Here is a 12115-nt window from a genome sequence, read left to right as displayed (position 1 = left end):
TTGAAATCACTTTTCTATTCAAATTCTCACAATGTTGACCACTTGGCACATTCATCTTGAGGTCAATCTTTGCAACACTCTGCACTCAAATCTTTTCCAATCAACACATAAGTCCTTTAATTTATCTCAAATCAATTCTTAAATCATTCTTTATGCTCAAATTATCATCGCTAAATCTTTTGTCACTCAAATTTCCTTGAAACACTGTGGTATCTTGTCATCTTTCAATTTCGCTCCCGAGGGGGCATACTTATTACATTGTCATTATCAATGATTACATCATCAAAAGTCAAGATTTTTTTTTTAAAATCTTCATCAAAAGTTGAGCAAAAAATATTTTCAACCAAAGATTAATCGAACATCAATCAATTCTCATCAAACAAGACCTCATTGCTAGGGGCATCTCAACTTCATCACATGATATCAAGTTGAGGTTCTTCAAATCAAATCAATCTCTAGGGGCATATCAGTTTTATCACACCAAATCAAGCTGATATTGTCTTCATCTAAATCAGTCTCTTAACGGTAATCAGTTTCATCGCATCAAATCAAGCTAGACATTCTATTTTTGCTAATTGGTTCTTGTTCAATCAAGTTCAGAATTGGTATTATCTCTTTGCTCAACTGATTCTAGTTCAATCAAGTTCTAGATTGGTACTCACTTCTTGATCCATCAATTTCAAGATCAATATCTTCGCTCTTTATCAGTTCTAGTTCAATCTAGTTCAGGATCGGTATCGCTTTGATCAATCTATTAAGTTTCATCACTTCAAATCAAGCTGAATATCTCACTTTTCATTTGTTCGTGATCCATCAAGTTCATAACCAATATCTCTTAGACATCAACTATTCTTTGAATCAATGTGTTGCTCGCACATCAATTCAAAGAGGGGCAAATGTAATACCCTAAAAATGGTCATTTAAACGATGGGCCCCTAATCTCTACTACATCACCAAGGTCCTAACCAAAGGAAATTAAATCAATTTTGAGCACCTAATTAATTAATTCCTAAATCATCATTGTCACATGGAAAATCAATCTTTTTAATTAAATAAATCATCAAATATCTTTAATCAATTACCCTATTTATTTAATTAAGTGTCATGGCATATTTAATTAATAAACCAATTTGCCATTAAATCATCAAAAAAAGGAATTAATTTGAAAAAAAATAAATTAATCATCAAAAGGAATTATTTTGAAAAAGAAATTTCAAAAAATGAGCAGAATTGAATAAAAGGGAATAAATAAAAGAAAGCTTGCTTTAAGAAAGGAAAATGGAATAAATCAGTTTTTCTGAGTTTATATCAATTTTAGTTCAATCTTATTTCCTTCAAATCTGAAGAAAGCAGCCAATCACATCAAATCTCTTGGATTGTGCTACTTCTGGGAGAATCTTGACCGCTCATCAACAATCAATCTCAACTGCCACTTTCTCTCTGGATTTTCTATAAATTTAGGCTCTCATCTCTCAATCAAAGTATTCCAGAGATTTTATTGTTATCATGTTGGTTTTACTCTAGAGTCATTGAGAATATTGCATCTTAGCTTATTGCATAATAGCTTAATCATGTTAGCATCGAGATTTCATATAGCTTAATCTTCAATTCATATAGATTAAATCCTCCGTCTTGGTGTAGTCTAGTAACTGGTATTGCTTAGATAAATTTGAGAGCAAATCTATACTCGCATATTTTAGGAGGCAATAGGTCAATTTGTTATGGTTTTTTATATTCATTGATTTTGATAAACTAACCATGCATGCAATGACTTATTGAGTGTTTGTGTTTTAGATACAGATTCCAAATTTCACACACACAATATGCATACATACATACATACATACATATATGTACACACACACATATACACACTCACACATATATACATATATACATATATACATACATACATATATATATATGTATATATATATGTCTATATACATATATACATACACACACACACATATATGTGTGTGTATATATACATACATATATACATATATGTATATATGTATATATATGTATACATATATATACATTCATATATATGTATATATACATATACATACATACATACATACATATTGTAGTATCAAAAATATCACCCCTTGCAACTAATGTGACAAAGGGCACCTTCCTCCATGTCATCAGAGGTTGGGCTTCACCACCTTTGTCCTTTAGTCCACTTGGATCATCCTTGTCAGCTTCAAGTGAATGCATTACCAACTTTGCCAACTTGAAACCTTCGGGGACCAAGGCATGGTATAGAGACATCTGCATGACGCACTCATATCTCACGAATTTGATAGTCTGTATGTGGTCATTTGAGTATTACATCTACGCTTGGAAGGAATCATAACACCTCTACATACAACCACTGATGCCTGATTTCCTTCCAGGGTCTTTATCTTCCATTTTCGAAGGCATTTTGGGGGATTCTCTTGGAAAGTAGATAATTTTTTGTAGATTGGAGTTCTCGATGATCTTTGGATAGCTTCTACAAATTTTGACACCAAGGACACCATTGTTGCATCTCTTCGAGCGACTCACACCATCATTATCGCAAGTGTTGTGGAAGGGAAGTTCTCTTACTCTCTCTCTCTCTCTCTCTCTCTTTCATTTTGCATATCATTCTCCAATATTTTACTTCATTTTCTATTTATCTTTATCTTTTCATTATTCTCGTGGCCTCTTGGGTTGTTCATGGAAGTAGAAACACCAAAACAGGGGTTTGACTTGGGTAGACTCCAAAACACAACCCACAATATTTTCCTTATTGCATGTGTGTAGGTACATTATCATGAGGAGGAAATTATCTTATGGGAGGCTTCATATCATAGATGCTTTGTAAGAATTACTTTACTTTCTCTTACTTTGTCACTTTAATTTGTATTTCGTACTATCTATTTATTTCAGTATTTTCTTGTAGTTACTTAACTTATGTCAGTTCATCTAGAGCTTTCTGCTTGGACTTTGCACTCCATCCGTATAAGAAGAAAATGTGTCATGCTAGTGTCGCATCTATACTTGCTCGTCCTGAGGACAAAGGCTTAGTAGAGTCACCCAGAGAGTCCTCTTGATTTTCTGTCACCCTAGCATAGCTCTATTACCCCTTGGCTCACCTTAGCGCCAGTTCGAAGAGGTATCAAAGGGAGAGTTTGTTCTTGAGGATTCATCATCCTTGAGGTATAAAATTTCCTTCGTTACATTTTGGTGAACCTGATGTGAAACTTTTTATGTTTTCATATTTCCTTTTTTTCAATTTATTGCATAAGCTTTTAAGTTTTCAAAAATCTAAAAATCCAAAAAAATATTCGCATTTAGTTTAAATTCCCGCATTTCCTTTTAGCATTTGCATATAGTATAGCTCATTTGTGCTTAGTCTAGTTTCATCTTTTAATAAAGACTTTATCCAAAGATAGACCACCTCGTGTCCCTGTAGTGTAGTCTTAGTGTCAGAAGACTCGTCTATAAGCTTCATGACCCAGACTTCCACAAGAGTCGTAGTCAAGAGGTCATCTACAGAGAGTTTTCCTCCTAACCATTATATTCCTCCTCAACCTAACACAATGTTCAATGATCAAGTTCCTGACCCAAATGATCTCTTCACTTCTCATCTCCTTAAGTCCATTTTGATAGGGTGCCCCTCTCCACTTGGTTTGCAATCCAACTCTCAAAGCAATTCTCCAAGAAATTCTACTCCATCTTCATCTCCTATTGTTGATCATGACTCTGCTCTCACTATTGATTTTGAGAAAATTGATATGCTTGAGTAGAATCTAAGAGACTTTAAGGGTTTCCTAAATCGAGAGAATGTCCTCTCCCAGGCAACAAATATCATCAACACTCTAAGAGACATGTTGATCTTAGACAAGAGATGTAGAGGGAATTATCTATGATGCTCCTCCTCAGAATGACTAGTCCATTACCTGTGGACCTCAGCTTAGTGTCAGTATGCCTAGTTTGGTAGTGCACATGGTTGATCCTGGGCCTATTATTCCTAGTATCACTCCTTCATCTATCCCCTTGGGCTATACAGGTATGCCTACTGGCTCAACCTTTGGCTCCGCTATAGTTCAAATGTCTATGGTTAGCAATAACACTACATCTGTCGATGGCACTAGTCCTTCTGAAGGTTTTGGTGGAGGTGCTAGTAGGTTTGGCCTACCTTCACCTCCTCTGCCTGCTAATCCAGTCTTGAATGCCATCTTACAAAACATTGGTTAGTTGCAGTTACAGTTAACCAACTTGGCCTTTTCCTCTAGTTAGTAATCCATACCTGCATATTATAGGAAGAGCCCCATGGATATCACCATCTTGAACACTATCCTTCCTACAACTGCTGAGTGTTTGAAGTTCAATATATTTAATGGTGATGGGGACCCAAATATGCATCTAGATTCTTTCATGACTATGTGTAGTGATTACATAGTTTGTTGTTCAAGTTGTTCTCGCATTCACTCAAAGGAACAACATTAGAATGGTATAGCTCTCTACCTAATCATTCCATTCATACCTTTGATCAGCTTATGGATATGTTCCTCAAGTGGTTTCAAATGAACATTGGTACCAAGGTTACTATTGCTGACCTTGTTCATTATAAACAAAAGCCTAATGAGAAGGTCACAAATTTCATCTCAAGATACCAAGTGTAAAGTGGAAAATCGAACCCTAGGTGTTCCCCCACTCCAAGGAGAGAGAAAGGAGGTCACTAGGATTGACGGTTTTCACTTAGGAGAGACTTTACATTCAAAAGAGGGGTTGAAACTCACAAGATCCAATCCCACACAATGCAAGATTGGATTCTAAATGTATTTCAAGGGTTGAGACAGCAAGGATACCCTCTTTTGTAAAGAATGTAGATAGAAGGATTGAACTAGGAGTGTATGTGAAAGTAAGAAAGATTCACTTGTAGATAGAGATAGAGACACGGGATGAAGCTATGGACCTGAAAGTAGCAGTAAAATGTTGAGACGATGTTGTCTTGCAAGTTTGAGTGAAAGTTGACGGGATGATGGTGCCCGGAGTGCACACGGTCCTCCGAAAAATCCGCGAAACGAAGGGGGATCTATTCATCTTTGTACAAGGATTCCAGATCTTCAATTACAGCCGCGTACCTACAACCTACACACAGAAAAGAGAGGATGATTGGGGGGTTAGGGATTAGGGGTTTGCCTTCAGGTCAAACCCCGATTTTGGAATTAACCAAGAAATGAGAATGCTGTAAATGTAAATGTTTGTAATGTAATCAAGTATTGATACCTTATTGTAAGAATGTTTGTATTCTTACATGCGAAGGTGTAATGATGTTGTATGTTGTATGTTGTATGTTGTAGGTGATCTCCTCTTCAATGGTTGAATCCTTGTCTTGAATGCAACACCTAGCCTTGAATGGAGACCTAGAATGCTTAATTGCTTGAAGGAATGCTTGAATGTTTGAATGTTTGAATGTTTGAATGTTTGAATGTTTTCCTATTGCTTCTGCCTCTTGCACACATATATTTTTTCTCCTTAAAATGGGAGAGGAAATGTAGTTTATATACTTGTTAATTAGGGTTAGGAGACTGATTTTTCTGACCTTAGGCCGACCTAGGAACATTATTTTCCAAATTGCAAACTTGAAGACCCGATGCCCAACAAGAGACCGGGCCCAAAATAGGGCCAGGGACCAGGGTGCTGGGCGCCATGGTCCTGAGGGACCAGGGTGCTAGGTGCCATGGTCCCACCTTCCGGGACAGTAGGGTGCAAGGAGGATCAGGCCAAGGTGCAGAAAGATGCAGTTTTTGATGTCGTAAATAGGTTTTGGGATCTCCATTCAGGTTCAACATTGCGCCGCCATCATGAGGACCCAAATGCAGTCGAAATTACAAGTATCACAATTTTACGATGCTACACCAAGTAATCTCCACTAGGATCTTCTTTGCCCTGCCAGATAGCAACCTGCAAAGAATGTTCATCGACAATCTGCAGTCGACATTAAGGGAGAAAATGTCCCTTAATCGATATCAGAACTTTGCAAACATGTGCTTTGCCCTTATAGAGTACCAACACATTGTGTCACAGTTCAGAGATGCCACTTTGAACCTTCATAGTGGTTCCTTTGTAGGCATGTCAACAAAAGGGTCTCGAAAGAATAAAGTCATTGCTAATGTTGTAGCTATTCCTCTGATGGCTACTGCACATGTCCCACAATAGAATAGAGTCTTCACTAAGTTGAATGACTCTTACCTAAGCATAATGCAACAGTTGTTGAAAGAAAACCTTATCACCCTTTTAGAGAGTAAACCATTGTCTGATAGTCGACCCTACCCCCACTGGTATGATGGATTGAAGTTCTACCATTATCACCATGTGTCTAGTCACGATACTAAGTGGTGTTATCATCTTTGACATATTGTCCAAGGCCACATCGACAGTGATGCAATCAAGGTGGATGCACAAAAGCACAAATCAAACAAGTTTGTTGATAAAACCAACAGTGACTTGCAAATTTATACTGATCCTTTCCCTCCGCATTCGAAAAAAAATATCTCTACATCGGATCCTTCTTCGGATGATGGTCCATGTGTGAACATGGTCACCATCACCCCCATTAGCTCACCTCCAACCTAGAAGGGGAAGGTATATGATTTTTCCTTGTCAATTATCCCCTGGATACCTCATATTGCGGAGAACCTACTCCTCTTTATGTCCCTGCCAAGCTGAATAGTCAAACTATCATGAGTATGATGGTTGACCCATCGAGAAGAGTTGACGTTATCACAAAGGAGACTCTCTTTGTGAATAGTTTTCATAGGTCGGCATATGATGAGTGTCGCATAACCTTGAGGACTCATGACAGATTCTCTATCCACCCCTTGGGTAGTATCACCCTGACAGTCCTTGTAGGGCCTAAGGTAGTATCCTCAGTTTTCATAGTCATTCCTGAGTCAAACCTCTTCCAAGCTAAGCTCAACATTCCTTGGCTAATTTCTATGGAGGTGGTCCCTTTGGTTGTCCATGAATGTCTTAAGTTCCTCCATGAGGGCACGGTGCATGTCATCCAAGATACTATATACCAACCCTTGGTTTCTCATGGGGATTTTTTGTTGGACCACTTTTGGCCTGCTCTGGTGGGGCCCATGCTTCCCCGTAGTGATTTTATGTATTGTGCTTACTATCAATATAAGACAAGGGAGTCAAACCCTAAATCTATGCAACCTAGTGTTTTGTTGCCACCTTCTGCATCAAATCCTCCATCGATTTCGGTCTTGGAGCGAGTAGTTGTTGGAATCAAGGATCACTGAGAGGGGGGTGAATCAATGATCTAGCGACAAATACATTTTCTGACTTATTTAGAGACCACCCAAAGCATATGCAAGAAAGTAAAGTGCATAAACACAAGATAATCAACCACAAGATCATAACACCAGGATTTTTATGTGGAAACCCAAATGGGAAAATCTGTTGGAATCCAATAACACTAAGAGGGGGGGTGAATCACTATTATACCATATGAATTACTTTTAGCCTTATTAAAACATGCATGCACCAACCGGTATATCGGTACATACAAAATTGAAAGAGGTGAAGCAACCAATAAGACAATCACATAAATGAGAATCATAACACACAAAATTATACGTGGAAAACCTCAAAGAGGAAAAACCACAGTGGGATTTGTGACCCACAATATCAATCCATTGGTCATATGAAGAGATATTACAAAATATAAGGGGCATGCACTTGTTGGAAGACTTACAACCTAGAGCACACTACTCAATCACAAATGGAGCCTCATTGACTACATATAAATCTAGACTACAATTCAGAGAAGTGTTGAACTGCTAAGATAACATCTTCTATGCGAAAATACAGTTCTAGTTTATGCTCTATTTGTTCCGGTCTAAAACCCTAAACCCTTTACTGGAATAACCCTTACATAAATATCCTCACATATAGTATCTCTTTGATATATTTCGCATTATATCACATTCACATATCCGTCACCATATCTATTTTAAAATGATCTAATCCAACTGACCTATATATCCTATACAACTTATCATGCCTTATGCTGGCTTACAAAGATAATTACAATATCAAATTACATGTCAGATAGATAACATAAATGCATGAATATCAAAAAACAATTACCGATGCTAGATCCAAGAGATGTCGTCCTCCAATACCAAACCATATTCTAAACCATGTCAGCTTGCATTGTCGGTAACCAAAGAAATCCTTCTGTCTTGTCGGTGATGGTGCTGGTGTAGTGTCTGTGAAGTGTTTGCTAGTATAAAACTGAACCAAAACATGAAGCCAGAACAAAATACCATGTTTCCATCAATGAAAAAATAGTGAAACCAACCAATTGAAAGTCAATTTCCAACAATCTCCCACTTTGGCATTGTTGGCAACACTCATGTGAAAAATGGTCAAGGTTTCATCTGTTGGTTTCATCCTGCTTGCTCCCCCTGAGCTGAATATTCATTAATGCAAAATACTCCATACTCCCATATCTCCATATCTCCCCCTAATGTATACAAATCCTATTATTTTTCACATCTATATCACTCCCCCTTTGACATCAATGCCATAAAAAATTTCTAAAAATAATGTCAAAGATCCAAAAAAAAAAACTATACAACGAATATCCCAAAAATATCTTACTGGAGCTTAATAAATTTCAAAATTTCCCAATAAGCCTTCTCCAGTAGCTCAAGATAAGTATCCCAACCAGTTTTGAAAGTGCCAAAAATAGATATAAGTCCATTTAATATATGTGCAAATGACTCTTTCTCACTTACCTCTACTGGTGTGGGCTTCCCAACCATATCCATACATTCTTTCTTATGTACACTAAGTGAATCCAACTGGGGACTCACCAAGCCTCTTAGACTTTTGGCTCTTCTTATGATTTTGTCTCTTTCCTTCTCAAGATAAAAAATTTGAGCTTCCAAAATCAAAATTTGACCATCAATGGAAGTAGTCAATGAAGTCAATCCATCAAAAGAATTAGCTATATTTGCAATTTTCTCCTAAAATTCTTTTATCTTCTTATCCACATTAACTGTAAGTATATTTGTGTTACAATATACCCTATAAATATCTGTACACTGCTTCAAAGAATTATCTATTAGTTTTAGCTTTTCATCAATCTTCTTCTTCTCAGATTCAATCACCTGATCAAATGCAACTCTTTTAGCTTGAGTGAACCTCTCTAGTGCTTGTCAGTTTGAAATCTATTGTAAGGATTGAAAATCCTTTGAAATGTGCTCAATAATTGTCTTAAGCTGGTTGGATGGGATTGCTTCATTGTCAATCTTGCACTCTGATACTAGTTTGTGTAAAATAGTGATTGACTGATCAATAACCCCTTTATTTATAGATCCCTCCATTAATTTTTGTGTTGTCATCATCATGAGTTCAGTAGGACTCATCTCGGTTATGTTTTTCTTTACAACCTATGAGGTGTCAATTGACAAAAATGATGGACCAACTACCCATTCTCTATCGGTTTCCCCTTTATTCTCCTCTGATGATTTGTCTTTTATAGCTTCCTCACTTGCATCGGTGGGTTCGCCACTTGGTGCAGTCTCTGTAACTGTCGGTTCCTCTATAGGAACTTGTTGGTGTAAATAATTATTCATCTAGGATATTATTACAATTACTTAAGTTTACTTAGGAAATGCATTTCATAATAGTTTGGGTATGAGACACTTGGGTGTTTGTGCCACATTGGGATAGTGTGTGTAGGAGAATTTCCACCTTTTATGGTGTGATCTTGTTGTTACACTCCACATTCAGTGGGTGATCCACCTCATGTGGAATATTATATTGTTTCTCCTACCTACCCACACCTATTTCCTACCTACCCTTACTTCTTATTGAGCCACATATCATCTTTGTGTGCTCAAATATCCATATAGCCTTGCCTATATAAGCAGGCTTATATTCATTGTATGTAATGCTGAATGATCCAGTTGATCATATTTTTCATCTTGATAGAATACAGTTTATTTCTATCATCTATTTTGTTCTCTCTTATTTGTACTTTCCATTGCCTCTTGATCTTGGCAAAATCTCACATGGTATCAGAGCCATTAGAGTGTCATTGGTTTGCCAATTGAGAGAAATTTGATGCTATTTGGGGTTTGCATTTTGGATCTTTCTATTGCAGGTTATTATTGAAGCTTGATGGATCAAATCTGAGGTTACCATTGGATTGAGGAGGTCCAAGAAAGTTAGTTTTGCCTTTTTTTTTTCATCCAAATTGGACTTTGGGGGCCAAATCTAGAGGCATTTGAAGTTTGAAGCCGCGACAAAATTTTTCCAAAAACTATAATTTTGCAGGCGATTTTCAAATAGCGATATCTCACTCATCCGAACTCCTTTTTTTGAGTAATTTTTTTTGTTTTGGGGTAGAATTTCATTATCTATATAGTGGTGTGGAATGTTTCTAATTTTTAGATACAGGGTTTTTGGAAATCATGAAATCCCAATTTTTACAACTTTGGAGGCTTCATTTGGGCTCATATGGACTCCTTTTTAGGTGCCATTTTTTTTAAAGTGCATATTTTTTCATCTAGTTTCATAATCTGCCATTTGCTTGTAGTAATTTTAAGTAGAAATTGTACTTTCATTATTTGGCCATTTTTGGCATATTTGGTACTTGCATTTTGCTTGGATCTCAGTTTAGATCACTAGCAATATTTGTTGAAGTCTCTTAGATCTCATCTTGAGAAGTTGTAAATTGAGATCAAAAGTCCACCTTGCCATTTTTTTCAAGTGGCCTATTGTACATGCACTACATATAAAGTGCCAAAATCATCATTTTTTGGGGGGAGGGGGTACTTTAATTGAGTGAATTTGGGGGGTGTCTCTTGTGCTTTTGTGTTCCTTATTTTTTGCTGCTATGGGTTCTTCTAAGTTTCCTCTCTTAACTCCTCATAATTATGCTACTCGAAAAATTGATGCATGGAGTAAACTTATGTAAAAAGGACTAACTCATTACATTGATGGAACTATTGTTGCTCCCGCTGATCCTAAGGTTGATCCAGTTGGTCACTTGGATTGGCTCACTAAAAATATCATGGCAATTGGTACCTTAAAAAAGTATGTATCAAATGATCTCATTTTTCATATTGAGAAGTGTACTCTAATCAAGGATGCTTGGCAAAAGTTTCAAGACTTGTATGGTCAAGTTGATGAGATTAGGGGATATCAAATTGATAGTGATCTCACCATGTTAGACCCCAAGAACTTTGATACTATACAAGATTATGTCACTAAGGCAAATGAGTTAAGGGCACAACTCAAAGATTGTGGCATTGATAAGAAGGATACTCAATTGATATTCAACTTGATAGGCAAGCTTCCACAAGAATATGCAACATTTGTTTCTAGTTTCCAAACCCATAGGATGACAATGGGTTCAAGCTACACAATGCCTACATTTGATGCTTTCAATGAAATGTTGATGATGGAACAAACTAAGTTGATAAGCATGAGCATTCTCAAGGCTTCTAAGTCTCAAGCATTAGATGCAAATCAAGGGAAAAAAGGAAATCAAGGAAAGGACAACTAAAACAAGAAGAAATGGAAATCAAAGCCTAAGGACAAAGCATCATTCTCTCCACAACAAGGAGATACATCCTCTTCAAAGAGGGATAATTAACCAAAGAGGGAGAGACCTACTTGTGCCTATTGTAAAAAGTTTGGTCATGAGGAGCGTCGTTGCCATTCTAAGAAGATTGATGAGCTCACACATATCATCAAAAAGCATAACATTGATTTGCCTAATGTCTACAAGAAGGATGATTCATCAACTTCCACTCCCTCACATTCAAAAGGAAAAGGGCAAGCATTCATGGCTTCTACAAGTGGGAAGACTCACTCTTTTGGGACAAGAAAAGGAAAAGCTCTATGTGCTACTACTAGTTATGATTCAGAGAGATGGCTTCTAGATTCAGGGGCTTCTCATCATATGGAATCTTCATAGTCTATGTTCTCTACATTTGAGCCTTGCACCATGCCACAGATTTTGATGGGCAATCATACATACATGGATGTGATTGGGAAAGGATCTATTGACATTGGGGATAACTCCTTCAATAATGTGTTGTGT

The sequence above is a fragment of the Cryptomeria japonica genome, chromosome 4 (genome assembly GCF_030272615.1).
Source record: "Cryptomeria japonica chromosome 4, Sugi_1.0, whole genome shotgun sequence".
NCBI classification, from domain to species: Eukaryota; Viridiplantae; Streptophyta; class Pinopsida; order Cupressales; family Cupressaceae; genus Cryptomeria; species Cryptomeria japonica.
Note: the sequence above shows the minus strand (reverse complement) of the source record.